At 37.2% G+C, this 12,664-nt stretch overlaps 1 pseudogene; it reads left to right on the forward strand.

Moving 5' to 3' along the window:
• The first annotated feature begins 627 nt into the window (after positions 1-627).
• Positions 628-12,248, forward strand: LOC114494844 (annotated as a pseudogene).
• The last annotated feature ends 416 nt before the right edge of the window (positions 12,249-12,664 follow it).

Here is a 12,664-nt window from a genome sequence, read left to right on the forward strand (position 1 = left end):
TGGGTACCTCACTGTTAGAGCTCTTATGAATTATGTGTTTTTCAAGTAGATATCGAATTAACAGGTATCCCCACTTCATCATTTTGGTGCCCCCGAAAGAATTACTGCATCTTTCACCTTGTGGTTCAAATGAGTTCAAAAGAGGAAGACAGCATTAGGTGATGGAAAGGGCCTCATGATCTCAATTAGATTAATAGACACTCACCTTAATCCAGTTCCACAGCATCTAACAAGGACTAAGTCTTGCTGTATAAATAATAAACTAGTAAACACAGACCATGCCACAGCCAGAGTTCACTTGCATTGGACATGAATTCCCAACTAAATCTGGGGCAAGAAAACAATCACCATTATTATTTATTGAATATTTAATATGTATCAGATTTTATAAATGGGTCATCTCATACTGATTCTACTCCTATGAAATAGGCACTGCTATGGGTCTCATATAAAAAATAGGCAATTGAAACTTAGAGAAAATAAATTATACTCACTAAACTTGTGTGGGTGGATAAATGAAGAATTAATACCCCCAAATTGTTCCATATTCATAACTACTATCATCACAGAGAGGTTTGAGAGAACTTCCCAGTACTATTTCCTCAAGGCTGAGTTCTCAGCCTAATGATGACATGTCATCATCTGTCAACAGATGATGACATGACAGATGGAAGGTAAGGAATCTGGTAATTCCTATTGGTCATTATTTTCCTGTATAAGGTGCAATAGCAACTTCTATGTAGTTCTCATCAAAGAATTCTGTAAGCTTAATTGAGGATTAACGGTGAATCTTACATAAGAAACAGTATTGCATGGTGATTCTTGAATAGGAATTAAGTGCCACTTCTGGGCTTCTTACTTGTGGCTAAGGGTGGCAGAGAATGCTTTAAGGAAGGGTGTCCACCAAAAGAGACATTTTGCCTTTTTTGTGTGGTCCTTCAAAAAGCATATCCATGCTATATGCAGACTTTTTGATTATTCTTGTTTTCATGGAAAGACAGGTACCTTGGCATGTATGCACAATAAACTTATGGTCTTTTCAGTATCCAAATTAGCTTAAGTTCACTGGATACTACTCTTAGTAATCATCTTCATGAAAACAGTTCCAAAATCCACTGCACAAGTTTAGCCAAATAACAGGATGGCTGTCTTTTTAAAGAGCAATAAAATTTCTGCAGGGAAAAATACCACTTGAGGAAGATACCTTATGTTACTATTTTGTGAAATGGTCAAATTCCTCAGGAAACTCCCTTACTTCAATATATACTTTAAAACAGGGTAGACTGAATCACCCTAAGCATTAAGTCAATATGGTTTTTTTAACATGAACACTTTTCATGACGGTGGCACATTTATTCTGAGATCGGCACTGGGGTATCATTCAGACGTAACATAAAAGTGAAGCCAAATGAATATAAGCTCATAGTCATAAACATTTTACAAAAATATCCAGATGATACACAGGTTGTGTTACTATCATAAATGGAGTCAAATTACCTAGACATAAAAATAATTTTTGTTTTCCCTTGATGGAAATTTGTTAGGTTGGTATTGTGGCCAAACAAGCAGAATTGTAAGTTGGTCAAATTTCAAAAGTTGCAGTAATTTCATGTTTCTTTGAAAATTTGATCATATATCTAATATTTTTGAATATCAGATTATGTTTACGTGATACATTAGTTTCCTATTGCTGTTGTAACAAATTATTACAAACTTAATGGCTTAAAACAACACAAATTCACAATCTTGTCATTCTGGAGATCAGAAATCTAAGATGGGTTATAAACATGACTAAAATCAAGGTGTCCACAGAGCTCAGACACTTCTACAGGCTTCAGGGAAAGATCAGCTCCTGTTGGAAATTTCTACAACTTCTAGAGGATGACAGCATGCCTTGGCTCACTGCCACACCACTGTGATCTGTTCTGTCATTGCATCTCTTTCTCTCACTCTCACTCTGCTACCTCCTTCTTATAAGGACCCCCATTGAGCTTGGATAATCCAGGGTAATCTTCCCATCTGAAAATGTTTAAGCTAGTCAAAAAATGCAAATAAGATAACATATACCTTATGCCCTATTGGGTAACATATTCACAGGTTCTGGGGACTAGGATGTAAACATCTTTGGAGGAGGGGTGGCACTAGTCTATCACTGGTGGTGACATAAAGAAAAGTCCAGGTTATAGTGGAAAAAGCCTGGGCTTTGTAGCAGTCAGACAGCTCTGGGATCGAATTCCAGCTCCTTCATTGTCAACCCTGCCTGGTGTGGCTCAGTGGATTGAGTGCTGGCCTGTGAACCAAAAGGTTGTAGGTTTGATTCCCAGTAAAGGCATATGCCTGGGTTTTGGGCCAGGTTCCCCAGTTGGGGGCATGTGAAAGGCAACCAATTAATGAATATTTTGCACATTGTGATTCTCTCTTCTTCTCCCTTACCCTCTAAGAAGCAAATAAACAAAATCTTTTTTTGTTTAAAGACTGTATTATATGCAAAGTGGTTACTCTTCAAAGCAGTTATGGAAGAATTAGGTGAAACTTTATTTTAATCCAACCCAGATTATAGGTGGAACTTTTAAAGAAGTTCTCGGGAAACTTTTCATTCTCATTGGCTGGAATTGTGTGTCATGTCAAGCCCTGAACCTGTAAGGAACCTGAGCAAGGGAGTAGAATTATTCTGAGCAAAATGAATGAAAGCTCACTTACGGAGCTGGGCTAAATTGATCCACAGACTTTAAGGAGAGAGATGAATAACTAAAAGTAAAAGACAATAAAATAAGGGAAAATAGTATTCTTTTAAGAAAGAGGAGGGGAGAATAAATGCTAGAATGAATGCTGAATAGGCAACCAGCAATGCCCATTGCTGAGCTTTTAAATCTTAGCCTAAGTAATGTTTACAACAAAGAACAACTCTGTACACACAATTGCCTTTATTCTGTAATGTGAATTAATATGTTTAAAATATTTAGAATATTGCTTGACACATAAAAAGTATTCAGTATATAATAGCGACAATGAGAACAATGAGTATTTTATGATTACTATTCATTGGCTTTATTATAACTTTTTTTATTAATGCTGCAAACAAGTATAAAATAGTAACCCTAGGAAATAGGAACTTCTCTCCAGAAACATGGAACTGCTCCTGAGTGCTGAAAAAGTTTCAAAACTTTGAATTGAGTTTGGAATTGAGCTTGGAATTGCCTGCTAGTCACATCTGTGCCACAGGTTGCTCCTCACTCCACAGCTCCACACGCAGTCTTCGATTCTGTTTCCTGTTTGAGTTCCTGTCCATCAGTTTGTTCACATTAGCTTTCAAACTCTATCAAGCATTTCTTTTATGTGACTACAGGCTCTTATTCACAATTTCTTTTCTATTTTGAGTTGCTCAGCTCTTTCTTCTCTGCTTGACACATGTAATTCTCCCAGGTTTCTGATGTTATTTGTCACCTTTTGAGTGATAACCATCTCAGCCAGAAATCCTTGTAGCTCAACTACTCTTGGGATGCTGTTCTTTGCTGCCCTCACTGGTCACTACCCATTACTGCAGGTACCTACCAAGTGCATGTCAGTTCATGGAGGACAGCATATCCAAGGGGAATGGAGCTCTTATGTGCCATTTCATTTGTGAAACTGAGATTCCCAAACATGAACAGATAAAACAGGAAAGAGGTGCCTTCTTATGAATGTGCTGATGTCACCAATCAGCTTGGTCTTAGTAAAACAACGCATGTGTGGGACCAGAAGTCACCAACAAAATACTCCCCTGTTTAGGGATATTTGTCTTGTTTGCTTTCAGTCCAAGTTAAAGTCTCTCATAACAGGAGTCCCAAAATCAATACGATCAACATCTAACTCTTCAATAGGTGAGTATATTGGCCATTTTATGTAGAGCAGAATATTCTCAGAGTTTGGGGATGCAATTTGGTTTTACTGAAACCCTTGTGAAAGCTTTCCACTATAGTATAACTTTTTTTTTTTAACTGAATGGCCAAGGCTCTGAGTTTAGGGTAGATAAAAGGAGGCAGAGTTTGAGCTCTAACTTCATTGTATTTACACATTTCATAGCAACCCTTCTATTTCCTATGGTTTATAAAGAGGCGGGACTGCACAGAGAACGGAAGTAGGTTTCCCAGCCCATTGTATGTCACTCACTAGCACTGTGCCCAAACGAGCACGTAAGTATTTTGGGAGGGTAATGACTTGCTAGGTTTTGTGATGCAACCCTGAAAGTCTAGCAACTTCAAAAAGTCAATGTGTCCTCTGATTATGCTTAATTTAAGGGTATCTCTAAACAATGTTATACTGTGTCCATTGCATTGTTCAGCATGTAATATCGCAGTATGCTGAAGGTTGCCAGAGGAGAAATGGGATGGGAGGCTGGATAGAAAAGGTGAAGGGTTGAGAAGTACAGATTGGTAGTTACAAATAGTCATGGCCATATACAATACAGCATAAGAAATATAGTCAATAATGTTATAACAACCAGGAGGGTTCTAGAAGTATTGGAGGGAACACTTTGTGAAATGTATGATTGTCTAACCACTATTTTGTACACCTGAAACCAATACTAAATCATATTGAATGTAAACTGCAATTGAACAAAAATAAAAGTAATAAAAATAAATAAACTCCCTGGGTTTATTTATTTTTCCCCCTGGAACAGCCCTCAGACTTTCCACCATCTAGTCTAAGCCTAATTTCTCCTCAATGTGTCCTTCACTTCTCTGCTTTTTTCATATCACCCACCTCAATAAAAAAGCTTGTTTTAGTAAGGCATTAGTTTCATATTTTCAAAAATAGATATAATAACATCCTATGTTTTTAACATTTCTGTCTAAAAAGCATTTATATACACAGTTTCTTATTGGACCTTCATAACAATTCTTTAATGTTAGTGGGCTGGACATCATTATCCCCTTTTATAGATGAGAAGATTGAGACTCCCAGGAGTTAAATGAATTACCCTAGGCTACATAATAAGCAAAGGAACGGGAGCACGCTGAGACACTTGTGTAAGTTTTATGCTTTCTACTTTACTATCTCATCACCGATCCTTCTAAATCTTACTGAAACATTTAATTTTCCCAGGCATTAATCAAAACATAATCAATGGCTGTGACCACTGGTAAAATAACTGGATTAAAAAATGCAAATCACTTTTCTTTAGGTGGATGAGTACAGTAGTCAGCCTTTTTACTGGTGTAATTACAACTCCAAGAATTTATTTTGTAATCAGTGGTATTTGAACCAGAATGTTCAGATAGTTCATACTTACATATGCCTCTCTTTCTTACTCCTCCCCTCGACAGGTAAAAATGGGCAGAAATATAAAATAACAGTATGCGCTTTCAAACCAGAGGGCCAAAATTGGAAGTGTGGTAATTTTTGGAAATCTCTTCTCAAGTCTCAAGGGTCTTAGAGAACTGATAGTGTTTAGTGACCTTCATTGGCCTATATCATCCTTGGAGGATTGAAATTGATTTTCTTCATGCTACCCTGCAAGAATCCCAGCCTGCGCCCCCTGCCGGTTGGTTGCCTAGGAGTGTGACGCCTGCTAACAGCCCTTGATGTGAGCACCGGGCTTTGAGAGACTCATAAATGGGAGCAGCAGGACTCTCATCCTGCTGCATTGTTTTGAAGTTATTCTTCCAGATTGTGCTTTCATTTCAGCTCATTCTTCTTCTCCCTGTGCTGCCGCATGGCCTAGCTCAATTCTAAACTTGCTTTTTTTAGCTTCTGAAAAACAAAAATTGGTTAGCTACTAACTGATTTTATTTGTACTATAAAAGCCCTGGGACGGAATTTTGCAAACAAAGCTGAAATCTATACGGGTCCCACTGTATTCACTATCCTATATAAAGCGACTGAAATTATCAAAAGTTGAAGACCTCCCCCCCAGGTGTTGGTCAGCCAAGCTTTCGGAGCAATCAATGGCGACAGCAAAGCGACTTCACACGGGAAGCAGAGAGGCAGCGCGCTGTGAAGCTAATGAAGCTTAAGCTACAGGGCCCTTCGTTCGTGCAGGTGCCTTCCAAGACCCTGAGAAAGGGACCTAGCAGGGTATTTATATGGTCCCATGTTTCTATAAAATTCAAAATAAAGGCATTTAGCTTGCACCTTTTAAAGAGTCATATTTCTCTCTGCTCCACACTTCCTAGGTGTCTGGTGGCACTGGAAAGACCACAGGCATTTGAGGGATCTGGGCTAAGAGAGGTGGACTAGGAGATAAACTTACTTTGGGCTTACTGGAATACGTTTATGTAATGCTCAGGCATGTCCGTGTGCAGTGAAGTCATTGCTGTCCCGTGGAAGAACCCCTCCCGGGGTGCTGCTACGGCCCACTGTGCTGGCGCACCCAGCGTGGTGACAGCAAATAAAGCAGCAGAGGTTGCATCATGAGAGGAAAGCGTCCCTGTGGAAAATTCTTGTTACGACTTCAATTTGTCAGCAAAGAATCAGAATCTCATCACCATCCGGTGAATATAAAAGTTATCTCCCATCAGGAATACCCTATACTTAATAATGCAGCATATTGGGCTTTAAACACACCACTTACATAGCTCTTCCAGTTTCTTTTTGATGGAAATCACACCAAATAGAATCTATCAGAATTCCCAACTTTATAGTGCACAAACTGCAGCAGGGATAGCAAGATTATTTGTAAAAATTCTCATAGGAGAGAAGTCTTTAGATCAAGTTTTCCCAAACTTCGAAACAATCATAATGTTTCTAGGACATTTCTAATAATGATTTGTGGAGCTGAAAAATTCTAAACTATAAATATTATGGAAATATAAATATGAATATCATGCAATAAAAACACTGAATTATGTTAATAGTCTATTAAAAATAGGCATTTTGTCATATAAAGAGGCAAACAGAGAGTATTCAACCAAAACTAAAGGAAAAAATATGTCTGTCAGGAAATTAAGTAGTAAAATGAATCAAATTGTGAATTGATTTTTCTGGCATTGCAGATGCGGTATATTTGACCATGTTTTGGAATTTGTAAATTGGCCTGATGCTTTTTTCCCTCATTATAAGGAAATTTTCACATTTGAACAGGTCTATCAACTCTAATGTTTCGTATCATAGAAACAGTACAATGGAAAAACAATCACACCACGTGTCTAAATACCAACATTGTAAATACACTAACTGTAGATAAAGTGTTCTTCAGTCTTAGCCATTATACCTCCACAAGGATAAATTAGGGGATAAAAAGGTAAAAAATAGTGTTTTTAGGTGATTGGAACTTGGTCAAATGTGAAAGAGGACTGAAATTATTATACGCAGCTGGCTAATCCAGTAATGGAGTAATGATTTTGGGTATAATTTTATAGGGATGCACATAATTCATGGAATACAAATATTTAGTCATTTTTTTACTTTTACCAAAAGACCTACATATATTGTAATAATCAAGACTCTTACATATTTTTAATTTTAATAGTGATGATGATTAGCTTTTCTGAGTATTTTATAATATTTTATTAAATTAAATTTGGAGAAAATTTGCTCTCTTGGGGCAGTATTTACTGAAATTTTCAATAAATGTCTTAAAAATACTTAGCTTCAGAAATAAACTTAGAATTTTGAATATCATGTTCAAACCTCACAAGGAATCATATATGATACAATATATTATTGTTATTACAAAAATACTATAAAACATTTTAATTTTATCATATAAAGAGCTGCTACTTAATTGTAATTTATTAATCTTGCAAGGCAATATATAGAACCATACAGTGAGTGAAGATTCTATATTTATTTTAAGTATTCACATCACTATCTACACAAATTTAAGAATATGAGTTGCTCATTATTAAAAAAAAAATGTTTCCCAACTGCTATTTAGTGCAAATATTGTGGACATCATGCTGAATTTTAGAACCTGAATAGAACCATAGGTGAATGAATGAATGAGGCTTTGCCACTACTTAAAAACCCAGACTCTCTTGCAGTCATGCTTATTCAGAGTAAGGAACTGATAAGATAATTTGTCTTTTCTGTTACCCAAGTACTCCTGCGTCTCCAATCCTCTTCAAACTCCAAAGTGATGCCTGGCCCAGATGTGGGCATCAGCAAAACCAACAAATCTTCACAGTGTTTAGACACAGTAACCTTTTTTTTTTTTAAACATAGAACATGAGATGCGGAAAAGACTTCCCTGTGACTTGAAAGATGTTAGTCATGAGTGCACAAGTTTGGGTTTATAGTTTGTTCTGTGTTAGTGCTGAGTGTCAGATCTCAACTGATAGAGGATCTGGGTTCTTTAATGCATCCGTGTGTGTATATACATGTATCCAGAACAGGGGCCCCTCTTGTCTGGGTTTAAGGGAAATACTGCTATTGCACCTAATTTTGTATTTATAATTTTTTCTTAAAATGAGCCCAGGAAATGTTTAAGCTTCCACCTCCACAAACTTAGATTTACCCCCAGAGACAAATTTTGGATAAGCATTGCAGATTATACACATATGTGCTGAATACAACTATTTTCCAAACCCCAAATGCCTCACTAGTGATTTTTACTTAAAGTTATAAGCCTATGAGAGAAAATACTGAAAAGAATCCAACAACAACAGAATTTAAAAAGCTGAAAAACAAATGTGTGAGTGGTAACTGAATTAGAAGTCAAGGGGAGATGAAAAATTAAGGTGTCAGTCAACCTTGGAGCCACTTTCTTTCACATTTGACACCCATCATCCTGCTGGGTCTATCTTCCAAATCCACCCAGAATCTACTAGTACTACCTACTTCTATGGGTTAAATTGTTGCCTCTACATAACATTTTGAAGTCTTAACCTCTGGTACCTATGAATGTGACCTTACTTGGAAATAGGTTCTAGTATCGCAGGTTTGATTCCCAGTCAGGGCACATGCCTAGGTTGCAGGCCACGGCCCCCAGCAACTGCACATTGATGTTTCTCTCTGTCTCTCTTTCTCCCTCCCTTCCCTCTCTAAAAATAAATAAATAAAATCTTAAAAAAATAAAAAAAGAAATATGTTCTTCGTAGATATAATCAAGTTAAGATGAGATCATGCCAAATTAAAGTAGACCTTAAATCCAATGACTGGTATAATTTTAAGGAGACAAAGATTTGGAGATGCAGACACACAGAGAGAAAATAGTGAAGTAAAGACAGAGTTAGACATATACTGCCACAAGCCAAGGGATGCCAACAATTTCTGGCAAACACCAGAAGCTGGAAGAGACAAGAACAAATTCTTTTCAATAGCCTTCAGGAGACCATGGCCCCACTGATACCTTAATTTCACACTTGTGGCCTCCAGGAAGTGAGAGATTAAATTTTCATTGTTTAAAATACACAGTTTATGGTCATTTGTTATGGCAACTCCAGGAAAAACTATACTTACCATTATTAATTGCTTGGACTAATGAAATAACTTCTGATTATTCTGCTTCTACCCTTTGTTCACCTTATTTTCAATATGGCACCAGTGATCTTTCTATAATACAAACCAGTCCATATTGTTTCTGTACTGAATACACTGTATTGGCATTCTATTTCCTTTAGAGTAAAAGCCAATGTCTACACAATGGCACACAAGGCCCTACATAACTAGAGTGTAACTATGCCACCCAACCCTGTCTTCCCTCTCCCTTCCTCAGAACTCCCCACAGTATTCTTCCCTCCACTCATTCTGCAAAAGCCACATGTGGCCTCCTGGCTATTCATCAAACACACGAGGTAGGTTCTCACCTCAGAAACTTGGCAGCAGTGGTTTCCTGTGCCAGCCACACCCTTGCCCCAAATATTCCTTTGGATAACTTTCTCACTTCCATCCACTCTTTATCACAGTTCATACTCTCACTAAGGCCCATCATCACTATCTTTATTAAAACTGCCATCTGTCTTTCATACCCTACACTCTAAATCTCTTTACCCTGTTTAGTATGTTTTTCCATGGCACTTACCATCCCTAACATGTTAAACAGTTGCTTTAATTATTATTTCTTATTTATTGACTGTTTCTTATACTCTATAAACCCCTTGAAGAGAGGGAATTTTGTTTTGTTTACTGTTATATCCCAAGTGCCCAATCCTTGTCTGGCACATGAAAATAAATATTTGTTGAATGAATTTGTTATATTGATTGAAGAATCTCAAAAGCATGTTAATCTCCATCAGAGAACCCCAGAAATACTAAAGAGCTCATGAATAGCAGAACGTGTAGAAATAGGTGTGTTTGGGACTGAGATGGAAAAGATGTTTGAAACGTTCTATAAATTGTTGATTATTTTTGAAGGCTTACTGTGTACAAGGCATTTTGGATTGCTGAGAAAATATATTGTCATTATTATTGGAGCACTATTAGTATGAAGTATCTAGGACCAGAATTAGTACTTTAGTTTGGTGACCAGAAAGGACAAGACGAAGAGATTTTGTCATTTAGGCAAAATGAAACCATTAGTTAGAAAATCCCACTGTGGAAACTCTCAACTGACAGGACTCATATTCCTCTGGGAATTTGGCTGTGATCAAGTTTCTGGTCTTATTTTTGTATAATCAAGCACCCACCTAGGAATTCCCATGGTTTATTAAATCAAAAGAGACAGATTACATTTGACATTTTCTCAAAACATTTTAAGGTCCCCCCCCTTGCCTCCACCCAGGCATTTTATTTTCAGCTTGTGAAGGGGGGCCAGCAGTTCAAGATGACTCCAAAAAGCTTATTGGCTCAGGCAATTACCTGATTTCCTCTCCTTGAAAATGTCATGTACATTTTAAGCACATTGACAAGCAAGTTTGAAATGCCTGTCACATTTGGAGATGCTACAAGGAAAAATGGAGCATTGGATTAAAAGCTGTTATTAGGTACAATCTTTGTGATTTTTTTTTCAATTTTCAATGTGGAAACAACATACTCCTCACATATTCTTACCTCTGAAAGTTTTCTGAGATCCAGTGTAATAGTTAAGATTCTTTCAACAGCAAATAGAAACCTTTATTAAAATTGATTTAAACAGTATAGAAATGATTGTTTTCACACTAGAAACCCAGTGGATTCTAAGAAAGTTGAGTCATGTTCAAAGACATTATCATGTCTTTGCTTTTTCATTTTGGGGGGTAGTGCCCTCTTATGAGTGGTAAGCAATCCCAGGAAACACATTTGGACATGAAGACAACCAGAAGAAAAGAGATTTTTTTCTTAAGGGTCTCTAGAAGCAAAACAAAATTTCCCAGAAGCCACTTGAACCAACTTCTCTTTACATCATGTCATTGGATCACGTGTTCATTCTGAATCAATCACATACAATTTTTTTGTTAAAAATCTAGGATGGAATAAATGAAATTGTTGGGGAGTTAACCACACTATTCTCTTGTCTTTCACTTGTTTCTGACTGGCCACTTTCTTTTTCTTTTGAGTGTGGCTTTCCTCCTTTATGACTGAAATCAGTTTAATGAATTAGAATGTACCTGTTCCAGGTCACAGTTAGCACCATTGCAAGGATTTATTGTTTTGCCTTCGTTAATGTAAATTAAATGATAATCACAGATTTGGAATTATTATCACTTCTTTCTTCCTACAACACACCTTGATTAACAGATTATTCAAAACGAGTTCTTTGTCGCATCTACTGCGAGGATGGAGGCCACCCGTAGCACTCAGGCTGTGGACCGTCAACATCCCAGACAACATCCACATTGCTCTGAAGGGACACACAGTTATTGTCAAGGGTGCTAGAGGCGTCTTGCAGAGGGACTTCAATCACACCGGTGTAGAACTCAGTCTCTTCAGTAAGAAAAAAGAAGAGGCTCCAGGTAAACAAATAGTGGGGAAATAGAAAGAAACTGGCCACCATTCACTCTATATACAGATCATGATCATGGGTGTTGCACTGGGCTTCGGACACAAGGTGTGGTCTGTGTATGCTTCCTTTCCTATCAACGTTGCGATTCAGGAGAATGGTTCTCTTGCTGAAATCAGAAATTTCTTGGGTGAAACATACACCATCAGGGTTTGGATGAGGTCAGGAGTTTGTTGTTCAGTATCTCAAGCTTAGAAAGACGAGTTGATTTTTGAAGGAAATAACACTAAACTTGTATCAAGTTCAGCTGCTTTAATTCAGCAAGTCACAACAGTTAAAAACTAGGACATCAGAAACATTTTGGATGGCATCTACGAAAATGAAACAGTTCAGCAGGCTGATGAATAAGATCTAAGTTATCCAACTATTGAAAGAGCAACATGCCAAATGATTTCTCAAACTTACATGTGATATTTTAAAGATGCACTAAATCATGTATTGAAAAAAACAAATTATGTAACAGTAAACAAATTACTATGTTTGCCAATCTCAATTTATGCATTAATAAATTGGAAATTATTGTTTCTATATATAATTGAGATTTATCAGTTTTATTAAATAAGAATATAAAACCACCCTGGCTGGCGTAGCTCAGTGGATTGAGCATGGGCTGCGAACCAAAGTATCGCACGTTCGATTCCCAGCCAGGGCACATGCCTGGGTTGCAGGCCATGGCCCCCAGCAACTGCACATTGATGTTTCTCTCTCTCTCTCTTTCATCCTCCCTTCCCTCTCTAAAAATAAACAAATAAATCTTTAAAAAAATAAGAATATAAAGCCATGCTAAAATTGTAAACATTATGCAAACCTACCATCATTGAGAAT

The sequence above is a fragment of the Phyllostomus discolor genome, chromosome 4, assembly GCF_004126475.2.
Source record: "Phyllostomus discolor isolate MPI-MPIP mPhyDis1 chromosome 4, mPhyDis1.pri.v3, whole genome shotgun sequence".
In the NCBI taxonomy this organism is placed as follows: domain Eukaryota; kingdom Metazoa; phylum Chordata; class Mammalia; order Chiroptera; family Phyllostomidae; genus Phyllostomus; species Phyllostomus discolor.